Genomic DNA, 25,374 nt, shown 5'->3' with positions numbered 1-25,374 from the left:
GAGGGCGAGGGTTATTGATGGGTCTGTGGGAATTGGAATGGCATTGTATCACATGCTTTGGGGTGGTACCTGAGGGTGATTTGGGTCGGGGCCTTGGAGGTGCTTTGATTTGTGTGTGGAGTGAGGGTGCAGTTGTTTGGCAGCCTGCAGTTAGGGTGTGCCTGCTGCACGTGTAGTGCGTGTATTAGGGGTTTTTAATTATTTATGTATTTATTGTGGGTTTTAACGTGCGCTATCAGGCCGATGTGTGTGGACGTTCTCCTGGACATGTGTTTCTGTTGCACTATGTGGACGCATGGTACTTCACATGGATGGACTGTGTGGATTTGGCATTGTTTTATCTGGCCCACCTACCTGAATCTTCGGATGTCTGCACTCCTTTCTCCATCCCTCCGACTCCCTCTATGCTCTCCATTCCGATGGTGGAGGCACAGATTTCTTCCCAGGGGGTCAACTTGATGGGTGATTCAGGACCTCCCCCGGTGGCTGTGGCAATGTTGCGGTTGGCAGAGAGTATGCTGCGGACGCGTATCCGCAGGTCGTCCCATCGCTTGCGGCATTGCTGTGGGGTGCGGGGTGCGGTCCCCACCGCACTTACCCGCTGTGCCACCAGAGCCCATATGGCCTTCTTGTTTGCAAGTGCCGTCCTGGTCATTTGCGTGCAGAAGACGACGGCAGCATTCTCCTGGAGGGTCTCTGTTAGCACGGTGAGTTCCTCACGGGAGAAGTGGACCTGCCGCTTGCGGTCGCACGCTTTCTTCGCTACTTTTCCCATTTTTCTTGGTTTCGCTAGGGTGGTTGACGGGTTGGGGTGTGTTTCAGGGTAGTGATTTTAGTGGTTGTGTGGTTTTAGTGTTTTTATAGGTGTACGCCGGGATGTTTCCCGTTCCGGGCCCATGTTTTAACTTCCGTTTCCGTATATTTCCGGTCACCGTACTTTCCGGTAGGCGCACACTGCGGTGACCGCTAAGAGGGGTGGCGGTATTGCACCTAGGGCGCCGTACGGCGGCGGTGTGGGCCGTTTTGGGGTCATTTCCGCCATCGGGGACTTTGCACTTCCGCCGTGGCGTGGTGCTCGTGCCCGATGGGTCGGAATGGGCCGCACTTTGCTCCTTCGTGCAATGGCGGAAACGCTATTTACGCTGTGGCGCTCCGGTCAGTCGCTTTCCGTCAGGGTCGTAATGAGGGCCAATGAAATGACAGATGTTGCAGCTACTTTATTCTCACATCCACATCCAGAGGTCATCCAAATGAGTATATGGTTACAAACACAATAATGTTAGGGAAAGTTTGTGAAATCAGCACCAAGCCCAGTGTGCATTATGAACTTAGTTCTTCAACCATATAGGCTTTTAATAACAGATATAATTGTCAAATATAAAGAGTTGTAGTTATACTTATGTGCTCTGCCTCTTCCATATTCAAAACAGCCAGGAATCATTGGTGAATATATTTTCCCTCTTCCCCCTTATTATAGGGGTATTTTGAAAGAGTGCAACAGGAGTGTTCCAGTGTGTTCATCCTGGAATGATAGCCTTGTATCAGAAAATCATTTATATGGCTATTCTAGATTTTGATGTGCTTTACTGACTAAGTTAAGTGTAACAACAGCATATAATACATTAAAAGTTCTGGGAGCCTCTTTACTAATGGACTGAGGAGGCACAACAAGGCCGAAACACATACCTGGTGTTGCTGATGGTACTCTTGTTCAGAGGAGAATTTCCTAGCATTTCAATGCTGGACTGCCCTTGTGGGTGGGACAAAGATTGATATGAAAATTGTTATTTCTCCTGTATGAAGGGTGCAGTGAGCTAAAGTGTGGTTGTCGACCCTCCTGAATGGAATACATTCCATAGAACAAGGTATTTGACTCATGTTCATTCTCATTAGAGGGGCTTCCACACACCTTTTCAATTTTGTAAAGCCTGGGGTTGTACCCTAAGTAACCAAGGGAAATCGAGACATGGGCCCCTTGCTCACTGTGCGTTATGGAGTGGCTCAGCTTCACCTCTCTGAAGAGGCACAACAAGTCCGAAACACGAGTTTGTGGTTGCTGATGGTACTCTTGTTCAGAGTAGAATTGCCTAGTATTTCGGTGCTGGACTGCCCTTGTGGGTCGAATAAAGACCGATATGCAAATGGTTATTCCTTCTGTGTGAAGGGTGCAGTGAGCTAAAACGTGGTTGTAGACCTGCCTCAGCTGATGAAATTCCATAGAGCAGCGTATTTGGCTCATATCCATTCTCAGTAGAGGGGCACCCACACCTCTTTTCAACATATAGTACATGACAATACAACACATAAGACATCAACACGTAATAAATAGAAATTAACATTGTACAATTTACACAACAGCTAGTTTACAATATTAGTACAGTTTAATAAGTAACCTTTATTAATAGCTACCTTTCCTGCGAATACACACCATTGTGGCCCTCAAAATGTCCTTCCTTCATTGAATGGGTTAGCTTCAGAGTCAAGTGATGATCTGTTTCTTCCGTATCAATGGGCCTCATTACGAGGTTGGAGGTAGCCATGGCGCTATTAGCGCCATGGCTGCCTCCAAAATCGTCCTGACTCCGCTCTGATGGATGGAGCAATTACCGGTCCATTCCGAGGTCGGCAGGACCGGTAATCCCCCATTCCCCAGTGCTATTCCCCATTCCCATTTGAGCCCCCATAGGGCTCAATGGGAAGGGGTCAATAATGATACCGCAAATTGCTGTACCGTTATTGACCCCGGCATCCCTTTGCGGGTCCCGTCCTTAACGCCTGGTAAAACCAGGCCTTAAGGAAGGACCCACAAAGGGAACTCGTAGTAGGGCGGTAAGGGATTACTGGCACCAGTGCCCTTACCGGTGCCGGTAATCCCTTACCGCCCACCTCGTAATGAGGCCCAATGTGTCATTTTGCACTCTGTCCATTGATGAATTAGTAGTATTACTGGACCAGCATTTGGCAAAGATTCTATTGCAAGACTGGAGGTGAGCATTATGTTTCAATTTCATTTCTTATTACTCTTCAGCAGTTTCAACAAACTATAACGAAACAACAACATTGAAATGTCCCAAGTGACTCTCCCACTTTTGGACTACATATCCCATAGTGTCTCTAGTCCTTCATACTCCAGCTTAGCTATGAGCACTTCCTGTGCCTGAGCTCCTCCTCTTCTTTTACTGCTCTTCAAGCAGATAAGTAACGTTTTCTTAGTCTCCATGATTATCTAAGAATGTGTATATCATTAGGAAAGGAGAGTAGATAGAAAGCACAGAGCATGCATACCTAGCTTTTACAGCGCGTTGGCCTAGTGCTACACAGTGAAAACAGAGTGTGAACATTTGATAGACTATGCGTAGATGTTTAAGGCACCTTGGTGGCCGCTTTGGAATTCCACCGTGCCGCGTAGCACGTTTATTAGATTAGGCGTAGACCGTTGGAGGCACCTAGGTGGCCGTTTTGGAATTCCGCCATGTCACGTAGCGAATACTGCCTATTTCTTTAGATAGAGGAGCCCCGGCGGCGCGTTGTCCCCGTGCTGCATATCCGGCACTTCAGGGGTTCGTCAGCACCGCGGGGCTCGCAGCGAGGGCAGGGTGACAGGCCTCCACCCTTGAGGGGGCAGAGTCAGGTGTGCATGAGCGCCGATCCCCGCCTTTGTGGAGGTGGAGTCAAGCGCCTGAGAGCGTCACAGTAAGCTCTCATAGAGAGCAGTGGAAGAGTGCTCCGGCCCCCACCCTCATGTGGGCGAAGCCGGCCTCACTGGTTCACCCCTGCGCCGCATTTACTCTGCAACGCGGCTTCGAACAGAGAGGGATTCCCATTCAGCAAGCGCTATAGCGTTTATAAGTTACAGAGCGTGGTCGGAGCAGAACGGAGAGAGAGGCCCTCTCCACAAACCCATAAAAACAGCCTCTCGAAGTAGGAGGCTAAGAAGGGCACTGCACAACAGAGAGCCATACCCTTCCAACAGACACAGACTGCAAACCAGTAACAAGAGGAAGGGGAAATAGCATAAGGCACCACAGGCAGAAGAAACTGTATAGAAGTCCGGTGCAGCCACATAAAAAAAAAAGCGATATCAAAGACATCTACTAGGAAGTGGGCAGCAAAGAATCCTGTCATCAGGTATTAAGGAACACAGCACACCCTGATCATGTCGGAATTTGAATGGAGCGAGGAGGAGCAGTTGCTAGACTTTGCCGCCAGCTTCAAGGAGGTGCTGGGGAATTCCCTAGTAGATGCAGTGGCACTAGGGGTCAGACCCCTTCAAGAAAGGCTGGAGACTTTAGAAGCAATGCTCCACAGCCTAAAGAGAGCACCACGAGGACAAACATCTTGCCCACCCAACCCTCTGGAACAGGGCCTAAGCGGAATATTCAGGCCCGAAAGAGGAAAGTCTCTGCAGACCCCCAGGGAGCTATGGAAGGGGCGAAAGACAAGGCCCTGGAGGTCGCCAATGCCTTTGCAAAGCTGAAAGAGGCCTATTTGCAGCATGCTGGACCTCACAACCCCCACTCATGGGGAAGATAATGAAGGAGGAGAAGAACTAGGCTCGGAAGAGAGGCCACCAGAAGGGGATACCTCCCCTCAGGAGTCGGAAGAGCCAGTTGAAGAGGAATGGGCAAAGCCCAGCGGGGGAAAGAGAACCCGCAAGGAGAAGCACCTTGAGGGAGCAAGATGACATGTTTGATCCGGAGAGCATCCGCAATTCAAGATCTTCCAACAGGCAGCCGTCCCCAAGAGTAGCGCAATATATTACAGCCAGGCTGAGAAAAGCCTTAGACAAGGAGGTTAGACAGCGCCTCCTGGCAGAATGCCCTCGCCCAGACCTTCCAGGGAAGGTGGCAGAAGCCCCCGAACTAGACCCCAAGATGCTGATCTTTGTCTCTAAAACTAGCAAGGACCCCCGGCAAGGCATAGACAGGTCATGGAAGAGCTGTCAGGAGAAGGTACTGGATCTGGCTGGCCCTCTCGCAAAGATCATGGACTAGGCAGAAAGAGTGAGAGACACAGGGGAGGAAGTGGACCTGGACGATCTAGCAGGTTGGGCCCAAAGAGCCGTTTGTCTTTTGGGGAACGCTAATTGGGCAATAGCATCAGAGAAAGGAGAGGGCTATTGCTGAAAATAGACGCTAAACGCAATGACCTAGCATCTTAAGAAGCGGGGGAAGCAGCTCAGGGCCTCCTATTTGGAGTAACTTTCGGAAAGGAAATGGGCCGCTTCGTGGGCACTTACACTTCTCTGGATAAAGCCCAGGCATCTATTTGAAAGATCTTCCCGCACAGAGTTTTTACCGGGACCGGTCGTTACAGGGATCGCACAACCGGTCGGCAGCAAGGAGGGAGAAGACCCCCCTAATCAGAGAGCCCAATACTGAGAGGACAGGCAGCAGGATACGTTCTTCCCAGCCAGAGGCCGTAATACCAGAGGGTGCAGAGGCAGAGGTTACGGACGGGGACAAGGATTTACACCAGCCCAAAGAGCCATTTGCCTTTTGGGGAACGCTAATTGGGCGATAGCATCGGAGAAAGGAGAGGGCCATTACTGAAAATAGACGCTAAACGCAATGACCTAGCATCTTAAGAAGCGGGGGAAGCAGCTCAGGGCCTCCTATTTGGAGAAACTTTCGGAAAGGAAATGGGCCGCTTCGTGGGCACTTACACTTCACTGGATAAAGCCCAGGCATCTATTTGAAAGATCTTCCCGCACAGAGTGTTTGCCGGGGCCGGTCATTACAAGGGTCGCACGACCGGTCGGCAGCAAGGAGGGAGAAGACCCCCTAATCAGAGAGCCCAATACTGAGAGAACAGGCAGCAGGATACGTTCTTCCCAGCCAGAGGCCATAATACCAGAGGGCGCAGAGGCAGAGGTTACGGACGGGGACAAGGATTTACACCAGGTAAGGGCAATAACCTACCCTCCAGTGGGGGGGAGAACAAGTATGTTCTGGCAAAACTGGCATGCGCTTTCCAGCGATGCCTGGATTTTGCAAACCATCAGAGGTCTGCAGATAGAATTTATGCAGACACCAGTGCAGATTTGAATACTTCAGCGCCCGCACCTAGCGATAGCAGAACAAGAATCCCTGAATACCGAGTTAGCGCTGCTAGCGAAGAAAAGAGCTATAGAAAGGTGTGTGGCTGCCCCGAGTTTTATAAGCAACATGTTTCTCATTCACAGGAAGTAGAAGGTACGCCCAGTTATAAACTTAAAAGAGTTGAACGGATGGATAGTATACCATCATTTCAAGATGGAAGGGTTCCACCAGCTCAGAGATTCCCTGAGAGAGGGAGACTGGCTGGCCAGGCTAGACTTAAAGGATGCCTACTTGATGATCCCAGTACAGAAGCGGTTCAGGAGTTTCTTAGCTTTTCACTGGAAGAAACAGCTCTGGCAATTCAAGACAATGCCCTTCAGGCTTGCGTCAGCTCCTTGGGCTTACACCAAATTGATGAAACCTGTAGCAGCAGACATGCGAGAGAAAGGCATAAGATTGATCATATATCTAGACAACCTCCTGCTTCTAGCAGAGCATCCAGGAACACTGAGATACCAGACAAAGTGGGTCCTAGATCTGTTACAGTCCCTAAGCTTCCTAGTGAGCATAGAGAAGTCAGATACCAACCAGCGCAAAGACTAGATTTCCTCGGCTTCGTGTTAGACACAAGGAAAGCCATGCTAGAGCTTCCGGCAAGGAAGATCCGAGATATCAAAAGAGAGATCAGGATGTGTCTGAAGAAGAGAGTGGTCTCTCTGAGAGTCCTAGCGAGGATAGTGGGCCTTCTAGTGGCCTCAATACAAACCATTATTCCCGGTTCCTTGCACTATCGAGCCTTACAAAGGTTGAAGATAAAGCATATCCGGCAAGGACTGAAATATCATCAGTCAGTACCAATAGATAAGGAGTCTGTCGTGGAACTAGAATGGTGGTTGCCGAATATGGATGCCTGGAATAGTCGTGCCATATTCAGTGACCATCCAGACCTGATCATAGAGTCAGATGGCAGTCGTTTAGGCTGAGCATGGTGCAGGGAGTTACAAACAGGTGGAAAATGGAGCAAAGAAGAGCTAAACTTACACATAAACTGCCTCGAACTTCTGGCAGGCTCCTTCGCGATAAAGACTTTCACGAGAGACAAAGTGAAGTTGTGCGTTCTGCTGAAGATGGACAACATCTCAGCAGTTTTTTACATAAATCACTTAGGCGGAACAAGATCCAGAATGCTAGCGGAGCTAGCGAAGGATTTTTGGCATTTTTGCCTACAGACAGGAACATCAGTGACGACAGAATACCTGCTAGGAGCACTGAACGTAGTAGCAGACTGGAATTCCCGTTACCTCACAGGCTCCAGCGACTGGAGGTTGGATCCTGCAGTGCTCCAGATACTAGATCAGAGGTGGGTCCGATCCATATGGACCTGTTTGCGTCTCACTTCAACGCGCAGACCCCCAGCTACTTCAGCTGGAGACTAGACCCAGACGCAAGCGGTACAGACGCATTCCTCCATAATTGGACAGCAGGTCTCCATTACGCATTTCCCCCATTCATGATGCTGAGCAGAGTGCTAGTGAAATGTCGGAAGGAGACAGCAGAGCTAGTACTAGTAGCGCCCTTGTGGAAACCACAAGTATGGTTCCCGACGCTGATGGAACATTTGATAGACCTGCCGAGAGTCCTCTCTGAAGGAGAGCGACTGATCACGGACCCAGCTGGGCAGTGTCATCCTCTGAGAGTGAGAGGGACACTCCCGCTCATCGCGTGCAGGATATCAGGAAGCGATGGGAACTGCCAGGCATTTCAATGAAAGCTGCAAGCCTCATTGCAGAATCCTGGGCTCCATCGACTAGGAGGAGCTACGACGCGGCTTGGGCCAAGTGGACTAGCTGGTGTAGAAGGAGAGATATTCATTCCATTTCAGCACCTGTGGTAGCGATACTGAATTTCCTAGCGCAGCTCTTTCACGACGGGAAAGCGTTCTGCACCATAGGAGTATACAGATCAGCGATCTCAGCAGGGCACCTACCAATCGAGGGAGTTCCGGCAGGTGAACACCCGGCAGTTAGTAGGCTCATCAGAGGAGCTAGATTCAAAGCGCCGCCAGAACCTAAATACAAGGTTCTATGGGACATGACAATAGTGCTACGGCTATTAGAGGGCTGGCCAGCAAACAGTTATCTATTTCTCAAGCAGCTGTCAGGCAAACTAGCGATGCTGCTATGTCTCATATCTTGTAAAAGAGTATTGGATATCAAAGCACTAGCGATCAATAGGAGGACATTCAAGCCCGGAACGAGTGACCGTTGTAGTGGTACAAAGGACCAAGACAGGCACTTCCACAGTGCACTAGCCATATTTTCCGAATAACATCAAATGGTGTGTGGCAAGCTGCATCAAGAAGTACGAGGCTAGAACAGCAGAGAACAGAGCAGCGAGTACGAACCAATTGCTAATAGCACGCAGGACGCCTTTTCATTCTATAAAGACAGCTACCATAGCGAGATGGGTCAGGGAGATAATGCAAGCAGCAGGGATTGATTTGCAGAAATAAGGGAATTTTACTTTAAGCCTATTGAGAGTATATCAGCGACTGTGTTGAGACAGCTTTAAACAAGCATAATGCTCGCCTCCAGGCTTGCAATAGAATAAAAATTACCCCTGCTAACTACGCTGGGAGTATTAATTCTATTAAAGACTAGGAAGGGAGCATTAGATCCCACCCAATGTTTTGTTGATCATATATTCTGTATGTATATTTCATGATGATATGATAAAAAACCTAGACACCACCCTGATACTCTGTTTATTTCTCCTAGGGGAAGAGTAGAAGAATAGTTAAGCGAGGTGGCTAGTAAGGACAAGGCGAGAGCACAGCGGAAGAGTTAGCACCCAGTTGGTGCGCAAGAGGTCTTCGCTCGGTTGGCGGGACGAAAAGTTAATGGTTAAAGGACATTGAGAGCGTAAAAGAGAGGAGGAACTCAGGGACAGGAAGTGGTCATAGCTGAGCTGGAGTATGAAGGACTCCAGAGACTATGTGATATGTAGTTCAAAAGTGGGAAAGTCACTTGGGACATTTCAATGTTGTTTGGTTATAGTTTGTTGAAATTGCTGAAGAGTAGTAATAAATTAAGTTGAAGCATAATGCTCGCCTCCTAGTCTTTAATAGAATTAATACACCCTGCGCAGTTAGCAGGGGTAATTTTTATTACTAATTCGTTTAAATATATGCAATTATAGATCCTGCAGCCTGGTTCTGTGATCCCTATGAGGTCAACCACTCCCTTACCTCCCCACATACAAACAATTGTGATCTCTGTATCAAGGTGACAATCCTGTAGGACACACACAATTACAGTGTTTGTTTCCAAATACCAGGCTGACCCGAAGCTCAGAGGATGCCTCTTTTGCTGTTGGGCTCATACTACTTTTATAATTTAAACAACACACAACACCTCCCTGATCCCTCAAGATATCTTCGCTCTTTCTCTGATCACACTGGTCACACCAGCACCTGGACTAGCGCTAGAAAATGACAACCTGACAATGTAACTCTTGCCCAGACAGAGAGAAACAGACATGAAGTATGACAGAGGCAGACAGAGAAAGAGAACCTCATTCAGTGGTGTATGATATGCCGGGTAAAGCTAGACCTTGTTGATTTGTTGCTGAAAAACTACAGAATATGTTGTGGTCTTGAATAATGCAGCATGCTACATTTAGGTTATGCTATGTTATTTGGCATTTATATAGCGTTCTATATCATTGGTATGACCTCAAAGCGCTGGTAGGTTGAACGCCCTCGGGGACCATAGTCCTGTCCAGTTGAGAGTGTATGGTGTCGTAGGGTGCACCAGTTGTGTGAACAGCTGTTGTATTTGTCTGATGGTAGCTGCATCCTAACATTAGGTGTGGTGGTAGTGATGTCGGTTGGATGTGTGACTGTGGGTGGACACCATGACTGGGTTCTGGCTGCGTTAGGTCTGTAGGACGCCTATGTGTGCAGCTAGGCCTGTTTGTCATGGGGCATAGCTGCGTGTTATTAGAGAGTTGTTCATGGGGTAATGTTCGTATGTGAGCAGCTAGGCCGAATTGATCGAGGGGTATAGCTGCATTCTAATTGTGTGATGGTTAGAGAAGAGCGTAAGCATAGTGATATGGGGTGAGGGTTTGCGTGTGGGCCATACCTAGATTTGAGAGTCCTGCAGAGTGGGAGTGACACAAGCTAATGTTCACAATCCTAGCTAAATGTGGCATTTGCTAACAATCACAATTCTAACTAAGTGTGGCATTTGCTAAGATTCACAATTCTAACTAAGTGTAGCATTTGCTAACATTCACAATTCTATCTAAGTGTGGCAATTGTTAACATTTAAATCCTAACTAGATGTGGTATTTACTAACATTCACAGTTCAAAAAATAGAGTACTCTATTGTTTGTTCTCATTAACTGAATGTTATTATGGAAGGTATTTACATTCTCTGAAAATATTTTAAGTACTGTGTTAGAACTGCTTAAATTATTCCAAATATCAGCAAAAAACAGGTTGATATTGTAGCTTGATATCTTGAGGAGGCTAATTTACGGGGCAACATGGCCACATCAGGACAAACTGGGGCAAGGTAGGAGGCCTCAGAGAGTAGCAACAATAATGCAGGGGATATCAGGTGTCCGCTCTCCTTACCCAGTCCCACAGTGATCTTGGAGGGGACTGAGGATGAGGAAAAACCTCAGCAAATGCATACTCCTACTGAGATGGGCCCCTCTGTGGAACATCAGATTGACAGGCATGATAATGTAGGTCCAACAGCATTAAATACTATTACGAGTGATAACCTTCAAGACCCCTTTTCTGAGTAATGTTCCATTAAAGGCCAAAGAGAGATCTTTAAAAATCATGCTTCTTAATGCCAGATCTCTTGTGATGCATGCAACAGATGTTGCCTCATACATATCTGAGCATGATTTTGATATTCGTTCACTCACAGAAACATGGTTATTTAAGGCAGCTAGCCCTACTCTAGTTTTAGCTATTCCCACGGGATACAATCTTGTGAGATATGATATATTGGAGAGTAAAGGTGGAGGAGTTGCCATTATCTATAGAGCAATTTTGGATGTTTTGGAAGTGGACATGCCTTGTATTCCTGGGTGCGAGCTGCTCCATGTCAAAGTTAGGACGAATCCTGAAACCACTATAAACATTATCCTGATTTATAGACTGCCCATTGTTATGAAGGACTTTGCACACCAACTGAGCAATGTATTGCTTCTGGTATTAAATCCAAACCTGAGGCTTACAGTCATGGGAGATATGAACCTGTAGATGGGTTGCGAAAAGGATTTGGCCACTAAAAGCCTAGACTTATCCATAAGCAACCTAGGATTTGTGAAACTAATAAAAATACCAACACACACCAAAGGAAATAACCTGGATTTGGTTGTTACACACAACGTGAATACAAGTGATATTTCAACATGTCCATGGTCAAATCTCATTTTTATTCACAAGAATGTTCTATGTACACAGCCAATAAGGAATTGGATACCAGAAAAACATTCAGAAACTTCTAGAAATATCAGGAAATTGTCACCTGAAACCATGTTTTTTACCTTGAGCAACAAAGACAGAGAGTATGATCATGACCAAGACATTGGCAAAGCTATTCAGGAGACTTTGCAGAAATCAGTTAATATTTTAGCACCAGCTCCGTTAGGAATGGTAATAGTTGGTCCACATAAGATCTTTAAAAACGAAAATCTAAGAAGAACAAATGCTTCAATTTATGGAAATTTTCTAGAGATGAGAAGGATAGGGAAGATTATAATGTAGTATCCAAAGTCTTTAAAGCCACCATTATAGAGGCTAGGAAAAGTATGTTCAATCTTAGAATTCAAGAAGCACAGCACAAATCCAAAGAAATGTTCAAGATCCTGAAGGAACTTGAAGATCCCTGTCTTGGCAAGCAAGATGGTCCCATAAATAATGGAGAGTGGTGCTCTTCCATTCAAGATGCCATGTTTCATAAGCTTGACAGAATCAAACAAAATATTGAACTAGAGAGGCGTGTGAAGGCAGTTACAACTAGTACTGCATCCAGGATAGATTAGCCTAAATTTAACTTGCGACCAGTCACACATACAGAATTGTCTGATATTATTGACAAGTTGAAGCTCACACACTGCAAGGTGGATACCTGCCCTGCAGAAACCTTTAAAGCATGCACTCATATGTGGTAGGAACATTGACAAAATGTGTTAATGCATAGTTTGCAGAAAGTCAAAGGTAATCAGGTTTTAGACAGGTTCACAGCATGGACCTTAAATCAAACTTTTTATGTGCTACGGACAACGGCAGGACTGCCGTACTGATGCTGCTGGATTTGTCTGTGGCCTTCGACCTGTGGACCATACTTTGCTTCTTAACAGGTTGAAGGATGTGGTGACATTTTTGGAAGCAGCTGTTGCATGGATAGAATCTTTTCTGGTAAATAAACTGTATAGGGTCTGTATAGGACACAGCTGACGCAGAACCATGAGTACCGGAGTTTGGAGCTACTCAGGGAGCTTGTTTGTTGCTCTCCCTCTACAATGTTTTTACTGTGCCCCTTTTTGAGCTTGTGGATATAAAAGGTATAGAATTCACGAATTATGAGGACGACACACAGTGTGTCATCCCCCTCTCAGGGGATTATAAGCAGGACACCAAAAGACTACATGACGTGTATAACACCATTGTAACTTGAATGATAGATAATGGCCTTGCCTTACATAAAGAAAAGGCAGAATTAATAGTAGTGGGCACAGAAAGAAAAATTAAAAAGTTTGGAGATAGTTACAAGTTGTTTAAGGTGGCAGGGTGTAACATGGAAACAAGAAAGAAGATAAAAACTCTGGGAATTTATCTTTACCAACACTTAAATATCAATGCACAAGTGGGCAGCTTGATATTGTTTTCAGCATACTACATAGAGCTGCTTACTCATATCCACCCATATATCTCAAAGGTCAACATTGAGACAACAGCAAGGGCTATTATAGGAGCTAAAATTGACTACTGGTGAAGCCTACTGGTGGGCATGAAGAAGACTGAGTATACTAGACTTCAGGGGTAAGATTACAGAATCTTTGCACCAGTGCAAGTGCAAGGATTGCACGGTATTACCACTAGGGAACAGTTTGCCCTATTTTTAAAAAAACTTAGAAATATTAAAAAACCTCCAAGCTCCATTTCGAAATTATAACAACCAGCGTCGTCTGCTCGCGGCTGGCTCCAGTACCGTCACTGCAGCAGAAACGCTGGTAAGTGTAGCTCTTTCGCGCATACCCCTTGACTGTCTATTAGGGGCTTTTTCAGCGCATGTGACCGTCTAGACGGGTTTCATTATTTTCACTACGCTAATTAGTGTAATTGTTCTCTCCTCCTCTCCCCGTTTGCACAAATGCCTGTCATCTCAATTTATGCTGCGATCTTTAACGATTGGGATTTTAAGAAACAATTATGTTCACTTGAGTACCTGAACTTGCAACTGCATAGTTATAGGTATGGTCTTTTCCTAAATTTATTTCGAGCACATGTATCAGAACGCATGTTTAATCACCAATTTATAGTAGTTTGTTTAATATCATTAATTTTCGCTTACAGTGGAGCCCTTGAATTGTCAAAAATTATTAGTAGAGCCTTACAGCAATGTATTGGCAAGTGAGTTACATTTTGTAACTCAACAGCTCACATATAATAAAGCACTACTTGATTTATGCTTTACTATACATTAAATTGATGTCTTTTCCTAGTGACTTGAACAGGTTTTTTCAAGAATCTAAGGTACATTACCAATTGGCATTTATTTTAATGGCTAGCACAAGCCTATTTGTATGACCAACAATGAATCACATGCTAACTCAGCTAGTTTCATTTATTTTTCTCCCCTAATTCCCCACCTACCCCTTGTCTCATTCTTTCTGGTAAATGTACCACCCTGGTAATGAATACATGCCAATCACAATCGGTCAACCAATATCCTTTTTTAATTTGCCTTTTCTGTTAATAATACGCTCCCTTGAATTATTTTGATGACTGTTTGTATTCTGATTGGCAGCTAAACTGGCCTGTACACACCACCAACTGTGCCCTATCTCTGTGTTTGTGTTCTGGACATATTGGATGAATTAATACCAATTGTAATGTTCTGTAATTGTACAATTAACATGCAGCCTCAGAAGAAGTGCCCTCCAGCTCGAAACACGTGTCAGGATGCCGTACTTTACAATTAAAACTTCAAAAAATGCATTTATTTGTAGTTTGTGTGTGCAGTGTGATTGCAAACAACCTTCTTGTGTACATTATATCATGTGGGCAACTTGGCAGGTTTCCCACTACATGCTTTCACCTGCAGCCCATTCAAACTAATTTAATGTATCAGTCCGTGCACTGGTCCTCACCAGTCCCCTTCTGCCACTTCTTCTGCTTTAAGTGGTGGGGTACTCCAGGGCTCAGGGTGGACTGTTGGACCATGTGGCATACGAGACGGATCTAAAACTCGACAGAGTGAAAGTCCCTTGGCTTATCGCAGATTAAGAAGGATGGATCTGGGAGCAAAGTCAATGGCCAATTTCTGCCACCTGCTCCAGGAGATACAGTAGAAGATCTAAATGCCCACTTGATCAAGAACATAGATGTTAGACAACTGGTGTCCAAAATATGTTTTACTTTGCCAGGTTATAGGCAGGCTTCATCACATTACCACAGCAACCCCCACTTTGAATCGCAGGTTAACCTGCACCAACACCATTGAACTTCCACAAAGCACCAGAAGTTTCTTTGGCAACACAGAACACATCACAAGAGTTCGCCAGAAATTGAACATTTTCATCACTTAGTGTAGCCAGATTTTTTTATATAGGCCCACAGCCTTTCCAACACCAGAATTGAGGGTTGCTTTAATTGTATTATGTCTGTCTGTGGTTGTTTTAGCACGGGCCATTCCCTTAGCCCCACGGGGAAGACGACTTCTCTGTGACCTGAACCTGTTCACAGTGAAGTTGCTTAGAATATTCAAACAGTGGACAACTATCCAGTTGGTTAAAAAAAGGAACTCATTTAGTCATGTCAGGGTATTCAATATCTTCTTACTTATCTCCCAGTTCAACAGTCTCGAAATAGACATTGGCAACTCCAAACACACTGCAGACTTCCTAGCCATACAAGCCGGCAGCACATCAAGATAGAAAGAGTTTAGTACAATTACAATTCGGGAGTATCTAACCAACACTATCACAGCTCTGAAATCCATCCTGAACAAAGACGACACCCTTTCATCTTGCAAATAGATTGCCATCACAGGAGAAACACTGACATCGCTCTTCAGTGACATCAATGCATCCCTCATGCAAGGCACCTTCCCAGATATTCAACCTGGATAATATGGCCAACTTTCATGTCATCAAGCATCCACCCTTCCTCTGCAAAGAGTTCATAAAACCACTACCATCCAGTTGCAGAAAAGAATCACCCAGCAAAATCTCCTACAGGAACATCACACCATATTATTACTAGGGTTCAGCATATAGATAACCACTATCCAGGTTATTGATGATGTTCTCCATATCCTGGACAAAGGGCCCCCTGCCTACTCATCCTACGTGACCACTTTGCCAGCTTCAATACCATTAACCATGATTTCCACCTCGTCATCCACACCACCCATATGAGCTTTGAAGGAACAGTCCTACTGTTGTGCACCTCCAACATCTCTAACAAACACTAGTTCATCCACAAGGACCCCAGTTGATCCCAATGCCACTCACTAATCTGCAGAGTTCCATAAGGCTACATCCTGTTCAACTATACTTGAGAAATTGTGGGAGCCCCTCTACTGAGAGCAAACATGGGCCAAATAACCTGTTCTCTGTGATGGTTTTGGCTCAAGAGAGTCTAAAACTATGTTTTCGTTTCAACCTTTCACAGGGAATAAATGTCCCGGTGCCGCAGACTTGGGCACCAAGTCAGCTTTGGGGGCACGGGGGAATAATCAGAGGGGGCAGGGCAAGGGAGCAAGACACAGACTGCCCATGGCAGGCAGGGAGAGCAGCCCGGCACCAACAGACAAAGCCCCCCCCATGCAACACTTGTTGCTCCACAGGGAATGAGGGGGGGAGACCTAAAAAGGGAAGCAACAGAAACAAAGGTAGGCAGGAAGGGAGATGGGGCCACAAACCTAGGTGTGAATGGCCATCGGTGTCAGCCGTCCTTGGGCCAGGAAGCCCTTCCAAGGTGCAATACTTGCCCTCAGGCATGGAAAACGAGAATATAGGAGAAGCATAGCTGGGGAAAGCCAATTCTCATTTGGTACTCTTCTTAGAGCATCATCTGTCCGCTTTGTACACAGAAGACAGCGCTCCTTCTTTTCCCAAAACCCACCCACCCAAAGGAAAAGAACAAAGAGAAGAGCACAGGGCACTGAACGGGACCCACAAGGTCGTGGGAAGAAGTGGAGGCATGGGCCAGGTAGATTCCACTGGTCTGGTGCCCAAAAGGATGATAGTTTGGTAATCATTTTGTTTCTTGTTTTGGATAAATAAATGTATCCAATAATTATGGTATTACTGTCTGCAATAAAACACCACAGCCTTTTATTGCCAAACACAAACAAACATGTCTCTAGTCATTATTAGTAATTTCCATGCAGTAACTACAGAAGGTGACAGGTCCGGACGGCTCTGCCTCCTCCGATTATATCCATTTGCACATCAGTCTTGCCCCACCCACAAGGACAGTCCCATATATGTCTGCCAGAACCCACCAGATGACATAAAAGATTCAACTCTCACTGTTTCAGTACCAGGGAGATCTGGCAAAGACGAAAATAATGATGCAGATTGTAAATTTGCTAGGATTGTAAATTATGGTGAGAAAGGTAGTATGGTAAATTACAAGAAATAACCCACACGTAGACCTGATTTTAGATTCCCACAAGATAGCACTTAAATGTGCACAAATCTACAACGTGAACAAGGAGTAGCAATGATGATATTAACACTGCTGCTATATACAGCAGACAAGACCTAGAAGGTAGAGTTGCTATTCTATAAAACATATATTTGCAAGCCAAAACAATAATAGTGGTGCTTTTGGTTTCTTGGAGGTACTGCAGCTTTAAGAGACGTTATATCACATGATTGTCGGCGCAGAGTGCCGGATCAGTGTTCGGCAGCCGAGTACAGTCACTCGGCATAAGTTATGACTGGAGGCTGCTTTTTGTGCTTTTGCTTTCTTGGAGGAACTGCAGCTTTACCAGACGTTATACCACCTAATTGTGAGTGCGGAGTTCGGCAGCCGAGTTCAGTCACTCAGCAGTCAACTGGAAATTAACTGGCTGGATCCCAATATGGAGGAAGGCTACAGCCTTCTAAGTAATCGGCTGTGGAAAGGAACAGTAGCTCATATGGAATAATATGTGTCCCGCCAGTGGAGGTTGCTTATTTAGGGTGGAGGGGAACCACCCTCTCCCCCAGATTTCAGAAAAAACATTGTGTTGCGTGCATTCCATATTTAAACTCTCGCCGACTGCAGTGTGTAGCGCTGCTATGTTTATTTAAATAAATAATTATAGCGTGGCTGGGCCTGTCCAGATGGGATTATCATACAGGCAAATGTCCGGGCCGTCCCACTTCACGCAGTTTCCCTCTTTATATATACTGCATGGAGCTCTCAGGACTCTGCTGAGTTAGCATAATAGTTTTTGTTTGGAGGCTGGTGGGGCGCTTTAGCTGTGCCCCAGCCAGCATTTATTTGTGTTCAAAGAATTCAGTGTCAACAACAGATAGGACAGGAGGATCTGTTTCTGCATAGTAACAAAAAACAGAAATTATGCAAATATTTCATTAGCTGTTTCCATGTATATGAATGAGTGTGGGTGGGGTCATGTGGGCACACGAGAGCCAGAGCGGTGCCATCCTCACTTGTTGCACAGAGTCTCTGAGCAGCCTGTTTGTGCCAGGCTGGCACATTAGAGTCATGAGATTTTGGGTCAGGGACGGCCTGGAGACTGGTATAGAGCATGGTGTTAAGGATTTTAATCGGGCGACACACCTTGGTTTTAGCCTAGTATGAAGCACACAATTGGAATACTTTCTCTTTATATTCTACAAATTCAATTTGAGATGGCACACAACACGTCTTAAACCCCCTTTTTCCCCTGGGTCACAATGGACCAGGAACCAGGCCGGTTGGTGTGAATGCAATATTTATTTATTTTTAAAATAAATTCAAAGGAAATCATACAAATTTTAATATTGGGCAGCAATCACCAATGGGGTGATAATTACTACGGAAACTGAAACAATACACTTGGTTAATCTTCTACAAGAACATATACAAAGCACAAATGAGTACTTTTTCTCTTTGGCTAGATAGCATCTGAGTTAAGATTTCCCCTGCAATGCCCTCCCAAACCCCTGGGAATCGATTTGGAGTGGACAAATAGAAGCAGCAGGAAGTCAGGGATATTGTGCAGTAAACAGAATCATACTAAATAATGAATGTGCGGTTAAATCTATGAGGCAAATATGATTTCCCACAATAGCAGTAATTGATGAACACTAGCAATCACAACGCAGGTTCTCGACAAAAGGCATACAGTTCAATAACAAGTTGAAAGTAACAACACGATGCAGTCGAATCACACGTTGGAAAGTTGCATTTTACACTGATGCAGTTTTAAATGTCACAAACTGTTTTTATGAAAAACGGGTGAAATCCTTGGATTTGGAATGTGGTTTGGGCTGGGGAATAGATGTACATCACAGGGACAATATAAGGTTGAAAGGATTGTTGTAGCTGAAGATTTGGATGAGATTTGCAAGATCAAAAGAGGTTTGATTTTGGGGAAATGAAGCCGTGAAAGAGAGAAAATCTGCTGAGAAAAGGAAATAAACTTTACTTAAACTAGATTATTAAGACTATATTGTAAAGAAAGGCACGGTAGGATCCTGGGTTAATTTGCAACTTAACCCTTTCACTGCGCATTCAGATCTATATGGAAATTAATATCAATTATTCCAAATATCACTGAGGAGTTACAAGATGGGGTGAATGAAAGAGTGGCGCTAACACTAGGAAATCCCAGACAAGGTGCACAAAGAATTCTGACAGTAGGACAAATTACCAAGGCATGGATAGGAAGGCTTAGAGAGTGGAATAAAGATAAAAGGGTCAGAATGTGTAGGCTATGTGTTTCTATGGGATGGGAAATACTCACAGGCCATGCTTGAGTTTCGGGATTTTGGAACAGTCAACCAGGTCTGGTCACCACACGGCGGGCACCCCTTACAGCAAACAGCTGGGCAATTCTGGTCACTGGATGGCAGAGGTACAGCTGGATGTAGTTAGTGGGCAGCAAGCCGGTATGGTCACAGGATGCTAAATGTACCACAGCTTTTCCCCTGGTTAATAGGATTTTAGTGGGATTTCTAGATCAACGCCTTGCTGGGATGGGTCAGCTATGCTTTGGCCTGGCAGTGAAATCTAAAATCTGGCAAGATGGATGTAGACGATCAGGAACGTAGGCGCTGGATATTCAGGAGAGAGTCTGTCTAGAGTCCTGTCAGCCACCCTTTATATAAAGCATGGTGACATCACAGAAATATATGGTAGGGCAGGCTTAACTGAGTACACCCCTAAACAACTGGATTGGTCAGGGGTGATTGTCACCGCCTTCTTGTTAATTGATTGGACTCTTAGAGGTATGACATCAGCTTTATTATGTGGGTTTCCTATGTACAGAACCTCCCACAGTTAATTTTGCCACAACCTAGTTTTGACACAAATGGCACATTTTAACAGTTGTGGCATCTTAACAAATCACATGAGCAGATTACAAATTTTATGTAGAGCATGGCAGTCCAGTTCCCACAGTTGTAGGACCTTGTTCCGTCCGTTTATCAATTTTTCGTCATTTCAGTGAGAAATATTCAGCCTAAAATTCTATAACTCTATGCATGGGTATAGATTATTATTAGGCATATCAGTATTGAATTTCACAATGGCATCATGTACGCTTTCCTCAGAATGTCCACTTCTCTACCACATCTTAAATTAAAAACCACAAAATTACATTTACACTGTTAACTTTTTATTTTTTGCAAAGTCCTGTTGCAAAGATAAAAGTGTTAACATTTTATTAATAATTAATAACATAGTCTTTGGAAACAAATGGGGTGGGCCTTTGTCCTTCATTTGGCCCATTTTCGTCTCAGCAACCACCAACTGTCATTTCAGCCCAGGGTGGGGATGAGGGTTTCCCAGTTTGATTAAATGTTTATTGCAACTTCTCTACTTCACAGGTTGGTGTCCCAGAATTTCTATTGTAAGAGGCTTCAGCCGAGACAAAAGTCTGCCAAGGTAGCAATTATCACCCAAAAATCTACTGTGAGGGGGCCTTCTATTGCTAGCAACCCCCTAGCAGAAACCTGTTTGGGGCAGATTTCCCCCATGTAGCCAATGCAATTGAAATCCTTATTTTATTTAATTTTGTTCTGAATCAGAAGAAAACCTGTTAAATAAAGCCTCCCATATATGTTTCACAACACAACCCCCTTTTATTGCTATATAAAGGCAGGGCTTTATCCAACATACACTTTTAAACAGGTATTTTTTTTTATTTGCAAAAGTACATTTAAACATGTGGTGACTGTTGGCATTTTCCTTTCAAATTTGGTTTTTGTCTTCAATCTGAATTCCCACATTGTTCTGTAGCCATAGTTAGTTTCTTGTATGCAGCAATTTGTTTGAAACACAGATGCACTGAAATTGACATAGGCCAAAAGAGCTGGGGTTTCTTTGAAGCATTGATCTTTTTGACATTTTTGACATTTTTTGACATTTTTGACATTTTTTTTCAGATTTGGCTGGCACAGCCTGTCATTCAGGGATCATGCTTTCTTCTGCTGAAGCACAATGTGGATATGGATGGTTCATGGCAGGGTCTTTTTGATAGAAACAATGTGATGTGGAATAGTTGAAAATAGCGTCAGGGCAGCATCCTTTTCAGTATAAATTATTCCCTTTTCAATGGGAACTTTTTACAAGCAGCAGAGCAGCGCTGCTTTGCTTTGCTTCTTTTGGGTGCACCCAAAAACACACTGGCACCTTTCTCAGTGTGCCCCCTGGTCCAACTCGCCCCAATAGGGGTTTGGCAAGATTGTGCAGCCATCCTTTTGTCGCTGCAAAACGCAGTTTTAATGCAATGGTGCTCTAAAGAGCCAGCACAGCCATTTTGCTGTTGACTGCAAAAGCGCAGCTTGGTTTTAAATGGGAATTCTGGCGGGGCGTGTCTATGAGGGCCATGTAGGAGGACGTGATCTGGAGGAGCTCCCGAGATCCTGTAATGATCCAGGCAAAAAAGTGCGTAATGATGGGCCGACGACCGCTGAAAATACACATGTCGGTGTGTGAATGATCGGGCCACGCGTGGTGAACTCCTGGATGGTGCAGGAAGATTGGCGGCAGAGATCTGTGCGGAAAAGATAAAGAGCACCGGGGACGAAAGAAACAAAATGGCCGACCAATGTCCGGAACAAAGGAAGGAGCAGGCCGCACGGTGACCGAGCGAAAGGGGCGTACTGAGTGCACATTCGTCATTTGTACAAAATACAGGTCCTCTGGGTCATGTCGAATAGAACGATGAAGCCGAAGGCGAAACAGCCCACCTTAGACGACTTCGCTAAGACGTCCCCGGGGCAAGACAATACCAAGAGCAGGAACAAGCCGCCTGCAAGCGGCATGATGACTTCAGGCGCCAACCAAGAAGTCCTAGCTGCGATTGCGGACCTAAGGGTGGCCTGGGAATCTAAACTCGAACTAGCCGTCACTAAACTGAAAACGGCACTGGACCTCAAGGTCGGAGAGGTGCAGGAGGACGTTAATCTACTCCGACAGGATTTCAGGGCCTTGGCGGAGCGCACAGAGTCCCTTGAGAAGGAAGTTAGCCCGAATACTGCGGATTGCGCCTCCCATAAGGCCGAATTGCATGCCCTGATACAAAGAGTGGGCAACTTGGAGAGCAGAGCGGAGGAGGCGGAAGGACGAGCCCGACGAAACAACATCCGCATCGTGGGCCTGCCGGAGGGATTGGAGGGCCACAATCCCACGGAATTCATTGAATCCATGCTACTGCAAGAGATACCCGGAGGAGCCCTATCCCAAGGATTTGCAGTGGAAAGGGCACATAGAGCTCTAACAAGGAGGCCGCCGCCGGGGAACCCGCCTAGGCCGGTGATAGCCAAAATTCTTAATTACCGAGATCGGGAGAGGATATTGGAACACTTTCGTAAGGGAGGGACGATTACACGAGGAGCGGCAAACATCAAGGCTTACCCGGACTATACCCTGTCTGTGCAGCGTAGCCGCATGAACTTTGGGATGGTAAAGCGGAAATTGAGAGAGGCGGGCCACAAATATATGTTACTGTATCCGGCAAAACTGAAAGTCATTCATAAACACAAAACTTTGTTTTTTGAGACCCCGGAGGATGCCATGGGATGGCTCGATGCGCAAGGATGTCCCCAGGAGTCAGAAGTTCGGATGGAGAAAGAGCACGGAAGAGATAAGTAATGCACGAAGAAGGTGCCACAAAATGGCGCGGCACGTGGGACTTGAATATAGTCGTTTGCGCAGCCTTCAGTAGAGAAGGTCAGACTATTGCACTAAATGTTACAAGCACTGTAGTTATTATTGAATTAATGGGAGCCTTACAGAGCGGTTCTCTTTACCCCACAACAATTTTAGTTAAGTGGCCATTAGGGCGACTTCACCCTACTGAGCTCTGTGCATTGTTTGGTGCTTGCAGGGCTAGATGTGGGGGTGCCTGAGTTCCGAGAATTGAGCTGGGCAGCAGTTGGGGTGTGTGATGTTGGGGAAGGGGAGGGAAGTTGGGAATTTGCCGTGTACATAGTTATGGGGAGTTTGAGCTGGTACGAGAAGCTACAAGCAAAGATGGAGAGCTGTATCTGTATCAAATGGGCAAAGGGGAGTCGCTACACGGAAGGCAAGAAGACACTCATGAGCCATGGGGGACCTTAAGATCGTAACATGGAATGTCAGGGGACTTAACAGTTACTTAAAGAGAAACAAAGTCATGATGTACTTAAAAAGACAGAAGATTGATATTGCGTTGTTGCAGGAAACACATTTGACCCAGCAAAAATTGGAACTGGTGGGGAAGAAGTGGAGAGGTACTGTAGTAGGCTCTTCGTATTCTGCCTACGCTAGCGGAGTGCTGGTCTGGGTAGCACTGCACGTTCCGCTCCAACTTACACAAGAGGTGGTGGACACGGAGGGGAGGTTGGTCATATTAAAGGCTTTGGTAGAGAATAGAGAGGTGTGCATTATAAATACGTATGCCCCCAACCAAAACACTGCGACGTATTTTAGAACCCTGTGTACTCATCTGGGCGCGTGTGTGGGAGGAGCGGTTATCTGGGGAGGGGATTTCTACTGCGTGCTCAACCGAAAGGCAGACAGATCTGATGGGAAGATTGATAGGCCCACCCCAGCGGCCAGGGTATTGCAGACATTACTAGATGACTTTGGGCTGGCGGATGTTTGGAGACTGAAACACCTTAATGAAACACAGTACTCGCACTACTCAGCTCCGCAGCACCTGCACACGAGGCTGGATTACTTTTTTACCACACCAGATGTGGTGATAGAGACCACCCAAATAGACTATAGAGCGAAGGTCCTGTCGGACGACTCGCCTCTGGTGCTGAGCTGGCAGTACTGCCGACCCAGGGCGCGGATACCGACATGGCGCCTCCGGGCAGAGGCGCTCCGAGACCCAGTCTTCAGGGAAGATATCAGGGATGCGATCACACAGTACTTTGAGGTAAACACAGGCAGCGTAGATTCAGCGTGCACGCTCTGGGAAGCCTTTAAGATGGTATTGCGGGGTGCTGCGATTGCTAAGTCAAAAGGCCTACAGGGTGGGGTCCTAACGGAACTAGAGGAAGCGGAAGAGAAACTGGAGCGCGAAAGCAACAGGGCGGGAGGGGGTGCGGAATTTGTACTCGAGTTGCAGCAGAGGTGCGCAGAGCTTTGGGAAAGGCTCTGCAACATTAACTACAAGAAGTATGTCGAGAGGCAACATGCAGGTGGAGATAAAACTGGCCGCTTGTTGGTGTGGTTATATAAGAGCAAAACCCCAGGCCCCCGGTTAGGACAATAACTAGAGAAGACGGGGAGGTGGTTGACACCCAGGAGGGAGTCAACGATGCATTCTTGGACTATTATAGGACATTATATGAGGACAGAGGAGGGGACAATCGGGATGAGATTAGAGAAACTCTAAAAGACATGGAATTACCTAAAATTAGTGCTGAAGAAAGGGAGGAGCTGGACGCACCGATTACCTTAGAGGAATTGGATGAGATGGTGAAGTAGCTGCCCACCTGCAAGACCCCGGGTGCGGACGGATTCCCTGGAGAGTTTTACAAAACATATAAAGTGGAAGTACTCCTCCCTATGCTAGAGATGCTTAGTGAGTCTTTTGAGATGGGTCGGCTACCGGAATCGCTCAGAGAAGCATTAATTGTGCCGCTCCCTAAGCCCAACAAGCCAGGGCATAGCTGCGGCTCCTATAGGCCGTTGTCAATGTTGAACCAGGATAGCAAGATCTTGACGGCGGTCCTGGCCAATAGGCTGCGGAGGGTTATTAGCAAACTGATACACCCGGACCAGACAGGTTATGTCCCCAACAGAAATATAACCCACAACCACAGGCGACTCCACCGGGTGATCGAAGAGGGAAACAGGAGCGAGGGGGAAATGGCGGTGGTGTCCCTAGATGCAGTCAAAGCTTTTGACTCAGTGAGGTGGCCATGGTTGCTGGCGGCCCTGGAAGAATACGGGATGGGGCCGGGTTATGTTAGGTGGGCAAAATTACTATACAGTGAACCATTGGCCAGAGTACGCACAGGATCGGTGATATCTGAGAGGTGGCAACTCAGTAGAGGCACCAGACAAGGGTGCCCCTGGTCCCCGATGTTATACATTCTAGCCCTGGAGCCCCTGGCAGTGTACCTCAGACAACAATATGACATGGTCGGTATTGAGGTAGGGGGAGAGAAACACCTAATATCCTTGTATGCTGACGATTTACTACTATATTTGAACTATCCGGAAGAAAATCTTCAGTATATTCTAGAGGTTATGGAAAAGTATGCAGAACTGTCCGGCATAGTGGTAAACCCCCAAAAATCGAGCATGTTCCCATTGGGGAGCTACACAGGAGCACCTCAGGAACGGTTGCCAGTGTTATCCGTACCTTGGGCGGCTGATTCCTTCCGCTACCTCGGAATAGATGTGTATCATACGGT

This window comes from Ambystoma mexicanum, chromosome 4q, assembly GCF_040938575.1.
Source record: "Ambystoma mexicanum isolate Mex_15411 chromosome 4q, UKY_AmexF1_1, whole genome shotgun sequence".
NCBI lineage: Eukaryota > Metazoa > Chordata > Amphibia > Caudata > Ambystomatidae > Ambystoma > Ambystoma mexicanum.
This window is presented reverse-complemented; position numbering follows the sequence as displayed.